Source organism: Balaenoptera physalus, assembly GCF_965194825.1.
Source record: "Balaenoptera physalus genome assembly, chromosome: 6".
NCBI classification, from domain to species: domain Eukaryota; kingdom Metazoa; phylum Chordata; class Mammalia; order Artiodactyla; family Balaenopteridae; genus Balaenoptera; species Balaenoptera physalus.
This window is the reverse complement of record NC_138885.1, coordinates 122,703,469-122,716,658: the sequence shown is the minus strand read 5'-3', so window position 1 is coordinate 122,716,658 and position 13,190 is coordinate 122,703,469.

Sequence of the window (13,190 nt, the reverse complement as noted above, 5' to 3'; positions counted from 1 at the left end):
GAAGCTCTGTCAGTGGGGGATGGAGCCAGGGAAGAAGCCCTACACAGGCCCTAAAAGTAGACTTGGGGGCTGTTTTTTAGTAGCAAACTTAAAGCAGGGAGCATGGTCTGGGGGTGGTGGTGGTTCCAGGCTATGGATGGGTACAGTCCCTTCACTTGGTCGACTCCCCATCCCAGGTAGAAGGGCACAGCTGGAAGAGGGGCAGAGCAAGGCCAGCTAAAATTCATGGCCTTGATCTTTAGGCAGGAACGTGTGCAAGGATGAGGGATTAACAGCTCTGTATTTAAGCAGGTACAGAGGGGAGAAAGGAGGGAAGAAAGTGAAGAGGTTATCTGGGATGGGTGGATCGTGAACTTGGCTGCTGTGCCAGTCTCCCCATGTGTTTATAATCCCTGTCTCCTGCTGGAAGACAAATGGTGAGGGAAGCACAGTCACTCAGAGTAGACAGAGGTGAGATGACAGGTTTTGAGCTGAAGGGTGATAGGCTGGTCCCAGAGCATAATTCCATTAACATTACCCAAATCATACCAAATAGATTAGTAATGCTGGTGGATCACCTTAGCTCATTTCTCAGTAAAATGAAACTGATGTGAAAAAGTGTTCTCTCTATGACATTCAATGAAAACTTGAGGAGAAAAAGCACATGTAAAGAATAAACTATTCTATTGAATATAAAACTGAGAAGAAATATCCATAAGTGAACTTTTGGAGGCCGGTGCTACATATGAGTTTTTTCAGAAGACTTTATACATAGGTAAATTCAATATCTAATTTATTTCAACAGTTTTGGGGTTTTGAGCATCTTCTAAGTGCAGACACATGCTGGACACTGGAGACTCAAAGATAAGCAATTTAGGAGCCCAGTCTTCAGGAAACACATAGATTTTGAGATGATCTAAAGAAAAATTTGTTGCATGCTCTTCTAGACTCGTGCCTGCATCCCTTGCTATTTATTAAGTTTTTTATTAAAAAAATTCTTGAAAGCATTGTACTTTTCCTCTTAAAAGCTTTTAGGTGAAAATGAATAGATGGGAGGTTTAGTTAAAAGAAAGTATTTAACTTTTTAAATCAAAATTCTACCAGTGCAAATATTGAGCCTCTTTCATTTTCATTAATTTGACTTAAAGGCTCTTAAAAAATGCATTAAGGTTCCTCGATGTTTCACTTTAATTGTAATTTATGTTCCTTCCTTTATTTAACCTCTATCTTTCAGGCTTTCTTTTCACCCTTTATTTTCATTTTACCTCATAGCAGTGTTACAAGTCATCACCTTTCTCAGTAAAAGGGTTTGCTGTAGTCAATAACTATGTGATTTTTTTTTTGAACTATGTGATTTTTAAAAATAAGTTCTTCTAATTGCTTTAGCTAATAAAATGGCGTGGAACTGATAAGCCTGAATAATGCTGCTTAATTGCCTTTGCTAAAGATAGAGTTGGGTGGCAATTGTAGTCTTTTCACTTTAAAAAAGCAATACAAATATTAGAGAAAATGATACAAACTCTTGAGGAAAATGGTACTTAAATTCTGTTCTTGTTGGTAAGAGAAAATATAAAAGAATCTTAGACACAACTCAGTTGTATAACTTTATAAACTCATAGTTTCATAGAAATTATTTTTTTCTAAAATACAATAAAGCACAGCAACAAAAGAAAGGATAGATTGAGTGCATGAAAAACAACAACAACAACAAAAAACCCCACTTTTGTACTTCAAAGTGTACCACCAAGAAAGTTAAAAGACAACCCACAAAAGAGGAGAAAATTTTTGTAAGTCATATATTTGATAAAGGACTTGTATCCAGAGTATATAAAGATGTCTTATAGCTTAACAATAGACAAATTAAAAAATGGGCAATGGAAATAGACATTTCTCCAAATGGAGACATAGATACTTCTCCAAAGAAGATGTACAAATGGCTTGTTAATTCATGAAAAAATACTCAACATTATTAGCCACCAGGGAAAAGCAAATCAAAACCACAATGAGATATCACTTCACACCCACTCAGATGGCTAGAATCAGAGAGACATAATAACAGGAGTTGGTGAGATTGTGGAGAGATGGGAACCCTCATGCACTGCTGGTGAAAATATCAAATGGGGTAACTGTTTTGGGAAACAGCTGGGCAGTTCCTCAAACGATTAAATATAGAATTATGTATGACCCAGCAATTCCACTCCTAGGTATTTACCCAAGAGAAATGAAACACATGTCTACTCAACTTGTACATGAATATTCATAGCAGCATTATTCATAATAGCCAAAATGTGGGAGCAACACAGATTTCCATCAGTTGATGAATGGACAAACAAAATGTAGTTTATTCATATAATGGAATATTATTTGATAATAAAAAGAAATGAAATACTGATGTATGTTACAACATGGGTGAACTTTGAAAACATTATGCTAAATGAAAGAAGCCTGTCACAAAAGACCACATATTGTATGATTCCATTTATATGAAATGTCCATAAAAGGCAGTAAAGTAGATTAGTGGTTGCCTAGGGCTGGGGTAGTTGGGAGGAAAAGGGCAGTGGCTACTGATGGATATGGAGTTTCTTCTTAGAATGATGAAAATGTTCTATTAGATACTGGTAATGGTTACACAACTCTGTGAAAACACTGAAATGTACATTTAAATGGATTGATCATATGGCATGTGAAGTATATCTCAACAAGCTGTTATAAGACAATTATCTGCTATTAAAATTTTGTAATCTTTATTTCTGTGTTTCAGAGCCTCCTTGGAGCTTTCTAAGGTAACAAATGCTTTTAACTAGATAGTTTAAAAGAGAGTTTTGCTATTTCTACTATATTATACAAACATAATTTCACCCTTTGCTTTGTTCTCAATAGTAACATTTAACCAAATCTATTTTAAATGATTTTATTTTATAATAAGCTCCAGAGAGTAATCATAACTTTAGGGTGACACTTTTCTTTTATACCACCTGAGTATTTAATGTGAGTGATTAATCTATTTGGTTCTTAGAAGTTCTGAGAAAGATTTCAACTTGAACTCACCCAAATTCTCCTCATCTGCTCCATCACTCCCCAGTTCGAGCCTCCATTATATTTTTTCTTATCTGTAAATAGCCTCCTAATAGGCCTCTCCACATCCTCTCTGGTCTTGGTCTGGTCTATTCTGCACACAAAAGCTAGACTTTTTTTCAAAATACCAATAGCACCATTTCATTCCCCAGGTATAAAACTCTTCATTGCCTCTTGATTGCTCTTAAGGGTGAAAGTCTTCCAGGTGGCCTCTAAGACTCTTCAAGCTTGGGCCTTTCCTACCTTTTCAGCCCCATCTCCCACTACTCTCCTTGCTCATCCAGGCCAGCCACGTGAGTCCCTTTCTGTTTGCAGAAACACATGCTCCTGCTGTGGAACTGCTGCCCATATGGTTCCCTGCCCCTGGAGCCCTGTTTCCCACTCTCACTCCAGGAGAGTGGTTATCCCCTGGATATCCCCTCCAGGTCTCTGGTTATCCCCTACTCATGTATCAGATCTCAGCACCATCTAGGCTCGGTTCCTTGGTACTGTGTCCCTTTCTGCCATAGTCCTTACCTTAACTTGCAATTGCACGTTCGTTACCAAAGGGATAGCAGGTGGTACAAGTCCGAGTCTGCTCTTCCAGCCATCGTACCACATCACCTCCCGTGTCCATCAAAGTGTGTCCCCCAAAACAGAAGACTACAGAGAAGGCTGTGACAGGCTCGGAGTTGGGGAGAAAGAGAAGGCCCTTCAAGGGAGACGACATTTTGAGAGTTCAGGAGGGTGGGTTTTGCTAGGCAGAGAATGGGGGTGAGACAGCATGTGCCAAAGCACAGAGGCACAGAAAATGCTGTGTTTAAGGAAAAGCGAGAGTCCAGTGTGGCTATCCCCTGGACACTGGGGCAAGGAGTGAGTGCTGGGTGAGGCAGGAAGCAAGGCAGGGCTACAGTTGGAAGGTCAGTCTGGTCCTACATTACAGAAGGCCTTGTGGACAATGGAAAGTCCCTGAGAATTTAAAACAGGAAAGTGACTTGAATAGGCCTTTCTGCTACAAGGATGACCTTGGGAGAAGGGCAGAGGGTGAACCAGAGGGAAAGAGACCTAAAGCAGAGTGGCTGGTCCTAACAGGGGAACAGTTGAGAACCATGAGGCCCCAGTGTAGAGCTCACCGGTGGGCCAGCAGTGGGAGGTATGAACAGTTAGGGCCTGGTTGTTCAAGAACAAAGTGGTTCCAGCTTCAGAGAGCAGGCCGGACTCTGGGCAGATATCGAAGTGTCTCTTAGTCACACTATGAATAAAAGAAGGGGAAATGTCTCCTTTGTAGGAAGTTGTGAGAAATATCTACTTTGCTTCTGAAGAGGGTTATATTTGCAGACAAGGCTTAAATTATACAACTTGATTCCCGCTGTCTTCTTATCACTCTTTACAAGAACACTGTAAAACAAAGTGAGAGAATTAATCAGTATTAAAACTGCAAAATTCTTTCACAAGCAGCCTTGTTGATGGTCATTATAATGATGACCTTACATATATAAATTTAAACTAAATATATACATAACTAATTCTATATGTATTATATATAGAATTAGTTTAAAAGTCTCAAATCATGAGGTAAGGCATGAAACTTCTTTTCCAATCTAATAACTGTCTCCAGTAGACTTTGTATAACCCACCTTTTCCACTGGGTAGAAGGTACTTCTAAGTTCAAATTAGTATGATTCCATACTTCTTGGTTTTTTTCTCTTTAATAGATTTTATTTATTTATTTATTTATCTATTTATGGCTGCGTTGGGTCTTCGTTGCTGCACACGGGCTTTCTCTAGTTGCTGCTAGAGGGCACTGCTCTTTGTTACGGTGCACTGGCTTCTCATTGCAATGGCTTCTCTTCTTGCGGAGCACAGGCTCTAGGTGCGTGGGCTTCAGTAGTTGTGGCACGTGCGCTTCAGTAGTTGTGGCTCTCAGGCTGTAGAGCGCAGGCTCAGTAGTTGTGGCGCACGGGCTCAGTTGCTCTGCGGCATGTGGGATCATCCTGGACCAGGGCTTGAACTGTGTCCCCTGCATTGGCAGGTGGATTCTTAACCACTGCACCACCAGGGAAACCCTGATTCCATACTTCCTAATCATATTCAATTATTAAAACAGCCTCTTAGGTATTAAAACTTAGTTCTATTAATTACAATCTTTCCCCTGTTTTTCCAGCACAGGCTAGACTGTGGTTCCAGCAGCCAGCCAAGGAGTCAGAGTTGAAGAGTGGTCGCTTGTTCCCCACTCCTCCAACCTCTTCTTTTGCTTCTCTGGTGCTGGGGAGGAGAGGGGATACAGGGATGGTGATCACTGCTGATATGACGCATGGTCATGAGTCTACAGGCTCCTTGTGGATTAGTGCAGGTCCTGAAAGACTCCACGGCAGAGGGACTCGGCTCTAAGCAGTGTCCCTGGGTTTTGATGTTTGCATGTCAGGCTCAGCCATGTCCTTCCTTTGACATCCAAGTTGGCCTCCCATCACAGCCCCTGCTTCACTCAATTCTTTAACCCAGGTTGTGGTGATCCTCATCAAGTTTACCCCGTTTGGTCCAATTTTGGAAACTGGAGCTATTGCCAATGAACTGGGAATTGACAAGGTGGTCCTGGATTCCACTATGACAGGTTGTACCCCAGCCCATCTTGTACCTATGACCACCTTTCTCTTCCAAAACACCAGGGCAGAAGATGTAAGCCTGCTGTTGAGTAAACTTTCAATCTAGTAACAAAATGAAGAAGGTCTCCTTCTTGGAGATACAAGTATATATTAGAATGGTGATCCTGCGGACTTTGTTCCCTGACACTGGAGAAGGGGGTATCCTTACCGCCTCTGCGAGGGAAAGGAAGACTCACATCATGAGCCGTTGATATTGCCGCACCTGTAGTAATTGTCCTATAACTTTCATGATAAAACTGTCAACCTTCATCAACATCCCTTATCCCAAGGCATGTGGGAATCTCAAGCAGAGAATGGGGCCTGTTTTGAACTAGATTGTGCAGATTCCAGTAGCTTTATTCATAATGGGCAGCATCTCCACTGCAGTCCTGCCATTTTCAGTAGCCACAGGGGAGCAGACAGAGGTCCTAATCAGTGTCTCAAACCAATAACTCCTTTATTATGATGTACCAAGGCAGGAAGAATAAATAGCATCATCTTGAGGACCAATTCTAATCTATTTGTGATGGTTTTCCATGGCAGTTGTGTTGAGAGCCATTAGCGCCAGTGTCTGTGAGTGATAAGCAGTCTCTAAGCACAGCGGGAGAGAGGTCTCAGATAGTATCAAAGTATATCTGAATATTACTTTTAAAGATATGCAATCTTATTACTTTTGAGTGGCTGATGTCACTGTAGCTAGGCAAAGTGTGGCTCAGTAAAGGACCTACTTCAATGACTAGATGAGCTATTTGCATTTAGCATCTAAGCAGGATTTGTCTTTGCATAGATGGCAACTGGATTGTATAGAAGTAAGTGTTTGTGTGTTTTCTCCAGTACTTAAGAACTCCCTTGAGAATCTTATGTTTACTATCACTGCACAGATTTTTCTTTTGTACACAGTAGAAAGGTCAATGCTTACCCAGTTCCTTCCTGAATTATAGCACATTCTAAATGAATAAAGTTAGAATTATGAGGTCTATTGTATGTCATTTATTTACAGAATTTTGTGCCCTTCTGATTTGCTGAACAGCTAATGTTGTCCCTGATGTTTGTTTTCTTTGTGAATACCTGTGTTGTCTTGCATGTTTTGGAGTAAAATCTATGAGGAGTCACAGACGTCATCATTTTAACTCCATCAATTGTCCCTGGAGACAGTTGAGACCAGTGATTAAACACTGGGCTCTGGAGTAAAGCTACTGGATGTGAAATTCCACTCTACCATTTACCACTTTGGGAAAGTTTTTAAACCTCTCTAAATCATGTTTTCATCTTTAAAAAGAGAGCTAATAAGGATGATTAAGTGAAATTAAAAATATAAGGTGCCTTTTTTCTTCTAAAAAAATCATAGTGCCTGACGCTTAGTAAATGTTAGCTATATTTGTGGTAGTGGCACTGGATCAACTCATTATAATGATGTGTATATAAGTACTTGATAAGTATTTATCAAGTGATAATAGTGATTCTCAACCAGGGTTGATTTTTCCCGCTGGAGGACATTTGGCAATGTGGAGACATTTTCGTTTTCATAATTGGGGAGGTGTTAGTGGCACCCACTAGATAGAATCTGGGCATGCTGCTAAACGTCCTACAATGTATAGGATAGCCCCCCAGAACAAGGAGTTATCCTGTCCAAAATGTCAATAGTATTATGGTTGAGAAACTCTGCAGTAAAGATGGCTAATAGGAGGCATTATAGGAATCCTGAAATATACAAATGTATCTAAAACTAAGGTGTTTTGTTTTTCTTCTTTAATATTTAAGGTTAAAAGAATATTACTTCCTATATATAGCTATTTCTTGCTAATAGCTGACACCTGAGATACTGCTCCAATGACCCAGAAAGATTTTTTCCAATTGCCTTGTGGGCATGAAATATGCTTCTTAGCCTTTCTGGTGGATTTATACACATGAAACAAAAATTTTGAATTATATCACTGGTCATACTGACTTTGTATGACTCCTTTGTTGTGAATTTTTGATAATTGCCAAATTGCCCACTTCCAGGAGAACCAAAGAAGAGAGAAATTATTTGTTTATATGCCTATATTTTCCCCCTTTACTGGGGCCAAGTCATGGAAAAAATAGAATCGTGTTTCTTAAAGTGTGATCCAAAGACTCCCTGCTCAGAATCACCAAACATTCCAGTGCCAGAATTCCTGTGTTCTATGTGAAATGGACTGAGTCAGCGTCTTTGGGGGGCTAAGGCCAGGGAATCTGTGTTTTCCAAAAGATTCCAAGTGATTCAAAGCATTCTAAAGTTTGAAAAACACTGGAGTCCAATATATAAGTGGTGTCAAAGGGCAGCAGGTAGAGCCGTGATCCGTGTGGTTTTATTTTTTGCATCAGATAGTCTGTGAACCTGGATTACATATAGATAACCAGAGCTCTTTGGTTTGGCATTTTCTTTTATTTTTGCCCTGAAAAGGCAAAATATTCTGCCCCTGAAGATACTAGTTCCACTTTCAATAAAGGAACCTGCTGTTTGAGCCCTTGGTAAAGCTATTAGAATGGAATAGCTGTGGACAAAGGCAAGATGATTCTATATTTAGAATGTTCTCTGGGGCTGAGTCCATGACAAATTTATCTTGCTTCTCTTAGAATTGTCTGGGTTTGTAAAGCAGAGAAACTTTGACTATATTCCAGCCGTTCAAGGGAGGTAAAATTTAGGGTTATTTATATGTCCCTTAGGAAGGATGATATATCTAAAAGCACATTTCTCTTCCTTCTTCATACATCAATTCTTAAGTTAAAATAACATCACACCTTTGGTTCTTATTTTACATGTGGTACACCTTTCCAAGTGCCAGCGTAAAGTCTACTGGTGCTAATTACTGATAGGAATTACATGTTTTGAGAGAGGAGTGGGAGGGGAGAACAAATTAATTCAACACTAATTTGCATTCTTCTGCCAAGTTGGAATTGGGACCAATTTGTAAACTGAATTATCTCTCTAGCCTTGATAGAGTTTATAATAATGCTGCAGTTTCTTAACTCATGGCAGTGCCTTTTTAATAAAGACACATTCACAGCTGCAGTCTTGGCGCCTTGCAACATATTGCTAATAACTGGACTAATAAGATTTTAAAGTTAATTGAAAGGAAGGGAAAACCCATAAAATCTGATGCAGCTCAAATTGGTTGGTGTTTAAGAGGCTGACCAAGCAAAACTGCAAAGAGAGAAGAGGATAAAACTTGTTCGTTAGTGATTTACCAATGATGCTCCTTTTTTTTGGACAAAAAGTTATCACTTTTACGTTTCTCTTAAAACAATTGATAACCATTTAACAAAGATTTTTCAATGCACATTATCTCATTTCTTTTTACGGAATTCCCCAAGATAGCCAAGGAGGTAACACATAGATAACTCGTCATTGTGTAAAACTGATGGCCCGTGGAATCTGGGGCATATCCAACATTACATCACAGGCCAGAGGGAACTTGCATGCTCTAGCTTGGCTTTCATGGTCCATTTGAAACGCTCATAGCACCTCTTAACACCAGGGCTCCAGGACATACGTGGTGAACATTAATATGATTCGGTCTGATTTTTCAAAGACCTTTCAAGCTTCTCCATTAAAACTTGCTTTCTTGCATTGTCTGTGTGTCCTTTTTCAAAGGACAGTTCTTTCCGTAGCTCTATACAGGGTAGTGACCCTGGTTCTAAGGTGTGCTAAGGTGCAGGTGACCCACAACATAAAAAAGGCACTTGCAGTATATGCTGATTTCAAAATGGCATCTGGAATTAGGGTAACAGAAGAGACAGATCCCAACAGAAGTGCTATCTGTCCATCTCTAGATGGTAAAATTCTACTGCCTCTGCCTGGTTTTTGAGCTGATTTGAACGGCTGCTTGTCTTTAAGTCCTTCAGAATATTGTCTTCTAGCCCAGTATAACCCAGGATATGATTTGGAACTCAGAAGTGTTTTTCTCCTTTGGGAAGTTTCTTGACAATTCTTTTGAGCACTACTTCCAGACTACCCTCCCATAAATCATGCTAGACTCTGTTCTGATAATTTCTAGTTTGGGTATCCTTCTTTATAACTGGCACTATCAAAAGAAGCACACATGTGACATTCCAGTATGAGCTTAAATTGAGTTTAGATCACCTACATTTTGAAACCCTATCTTCATCCTCGTTCTGAGACTCTTAAATTGTTGGTGGATCTGTAATAGGTATTTGCATGATAATCCATACCTACTTCTTACTTATCATGTACATATTCTATTTTCTGGCATACTATTTTGACTTGGGCAGGCTTTGCTGCCATTCTAGGGATCTATCAGTCATAGCAGAGACAACTTGGTTGTCTCCCAATGTCCATTCTTCCCTTCTATAGAAATATTGGTGACACAGCCTCTAACTTTTAGGTTGGCTTAAGACTGCTTGGAATAAAGGCCCCTACAGCTAAGGATTGCCATGGGACTAACTTCTGATCAATGTGGTGTAAGTTAAAGCAGGCTGTTCAACTTCTGGAAAGTGTCCTTAAAAAGAAGCAACATTCCTTTCTCCTCTTGTTTTCTTCCTGCCAGCTGGAATGTGGATGTAACGGCTGGTGCTGGAGCAACCATCTTAGGGGTAATCTAGGGAATCAAACCACGAACTGAGGAGCAATAAGAGAGAAGAAACCTAGGTTCCTGGCACTGTTGTACCATACCAGCCCTGTGCCACTCAATGCCAACTTTTTTGAGAGAAAGAAATAAATATTATCTTGTTTATTTTGGCTTTTCTGTTACTGCTAGTCAAATTGAATACTAAGTAATTCATTAGTATTCCTCAATTCTCAAAAACTCCTTTACAAACCTGCACTCTAGTGTTTGGAATTCTTTCAAAAAGGTCTAAAACCCATCATCTCACAGTTTGTTAAAAGAATTAATGAACATAAGATCCTGAGGCATTATAATACATAGACTTAAATATTTCCTAAAGGGTGAATGACTAACACCAGATCTATTTCAGAGACCATGGTCAACGTAGGGTTTCCCATATCAAAACTAGGGTTTCCCATATCAAAACCTTCTTTCTTAAGCCTGAGGCCAGAAGGAAAATGGATCAGAAATATGTCTAGTTCTAGCTAGCTCTGTTTTACGGGGCATTAGATTGATCTCTTTATATGAAGGGTAGGGAGGGAAGACAAGACAAGGGCAAAAGTGTTGAAATCTTTTTCAAGCTTGGTCAAATAATGTAAGAATTCTACCTCTGAACAACAGATTTCAGGTAGTTATTGAGTATTGTTTTTGAGTATCTCTCTTATTCAAGAGTCCATACAATTAGACAGGGGACTTGTTTTCAAAGAAGCAAAAATCTATTCAAGGAATGTCTTAGCTTAGGTTCTTCAAATAGCAGGCCCTGAGATAAGGATTTAGATATTAGTAGTTTGTGAGATGATCCCAGGAAGCATGGAGAGGAAGGGAAGGGAAGTAACCAAACAGGTCAATGTCCTGGGTAAGTAGGGCACAGTCATGTCAAGGATCTTCTGAGGACCTATGTGGAGTATGCCTCAGGATCTTCCCACCAAGGAGGAGGAAGCTGGGGTATTGATCCACCAACTCTCATCCTTCATGGATTGGGGATTGCTCCTGAGGATTTTAACTCATTGGTATTTCTGGCCTATCCTGTGCCTGGACTGAGAATCCTGTTGGGGACAGGCAGATAAGAAACCATCAGCCTATATGGGAACTGTGCATCAAGCTGAAAGTGACCTCTGGGACCACCCAAGGGGCTATGACGAAGGCAACAACCACATCTGAAACAGTCCATCCCTTGCACTGCTTGGGTAACAGATTTAGTCCACACTGTTCTATCATAAAGAGAGAGCTGCTGTTATAAGGCTGCATAATAAATGCTTGATAGTATAATCTTAGAATCTCTAAGGAAGGGCAGATCTCTGTGGGCCATAGTGGTAAAGGGGGGGTTATGTATGATATGAAAATCACTTTAGCCTTGAAGACTGGCCAGGATTTAAATAAGAGGAGAGAAGAGGTGGGGAATGGATACCAGGAGTGAGGCATATCATGTGCCAGGGCTTGGATATAAAGGTGTGAAAGGTACAATCTAGGAGCTGGTGGCTGAAATCAAAGTCTAGAATGGGAGATAAAGTGGAAAAGAATTAAGGGATGTTTTTTCAGGGGCCTTATAGTTCAGACTAAGTGTTCTGGCTTGACTTCCTGCCAAGACATTCTTTTCTATTTAATGGGACTAAATTTATATGTAATTAAAATTTCTAGTTCCAATTTAATGGAAAATATTATATGTTCTTACAGGGGTAATTTTAAAGCAACTGTTCTCAACCTTTTTTATTCTCTTGTGGTAGACATTTAAAAAATGATGTTAGCATGTAACACATACTTCATAGATAGAATATTTCTAATTTCCTGCATGTTAACTCCACACTTTTATCTGCAGCTCAGAGATGCCTATCAGAACGCAAACATACAACTATAAAGGCATTAGCGTGATTGAAAACAATCTAATTCAGTAAAAAGAAAATAATTTGCAAACGTTGATCCTTTAATGCTTATGGATTAACAAATTATTTGTGATACACTTCAAAACTGGTTGTGACATAATGGTGTCTCTAACACAATGGCTGACAACTATTGCTTTAAAGTCAAGGTTGCAAATGGGCGAACTGCAGGCAGAAGCCACAGGAAGACTTTCTGTGATTGTCCCACAGTGTTAGCCTCAAAGAGATGGGGGCAGGAACTGCTTTTGACAGTAAGGCAATGACAGGAAGCTCACTCCGTAAAACCAGGAGACAAAAGAAGAATCAAAACCAAGGGAGTTTTCAAAATGGATTAAAGACCTAAATGTAAGGCCAGACACTATAAAACTCTCTGAGGAAAACATAGGCAGAGCATTCTTTGACATAAATCACAGCAAGATCTTTTTTGACCCACCTCCTAGAGTAATGAAAATAAAAACAAAAATAAACAAATGGGACCTAATTAAACTTAAAAGCTTTTGCACAACAAAGGAAACCATAAACAAAACAAAAAGACAACCCTCAGAATGGGAGAAAGTATTTGCAAATGAAGCAACCCACAAGGGATTAATCTCCAAAATATACAAACAGCTCATGCAGCTCAATAGCAAAAAAACAAACAACCCAATCAAAAAATGGGCAGAAGATCTAAATAGACATTTCTCCAATGAAGACATACAGATGGCCAAAAAGCACATGAAAAGATGCTCAACATCACTAATTATTAGAGAAATGCAAATCAAAACTACAATGAGCTGTCACTCACACCAGTCAGAATGGCTATCATCAAAAAATCTACAAACAATAAATGCTGGAGAGGGTGTGGAGACAAGGGAGCCCTCCTACACTGTTGGTGGGAATGTTAATTGGTACAGCCACTATGGAAAACAGTATGGAGGTTCCTTAAAAAACTAAAAATAGAATTACCATATGACCCAGCAATCCCACTCCTGGTCATATATCCAGAGAAAACCATAATTCAAAAATATACATGCACCCCAGTGTTCATTGCAACACTATTTACAATAGCCAGG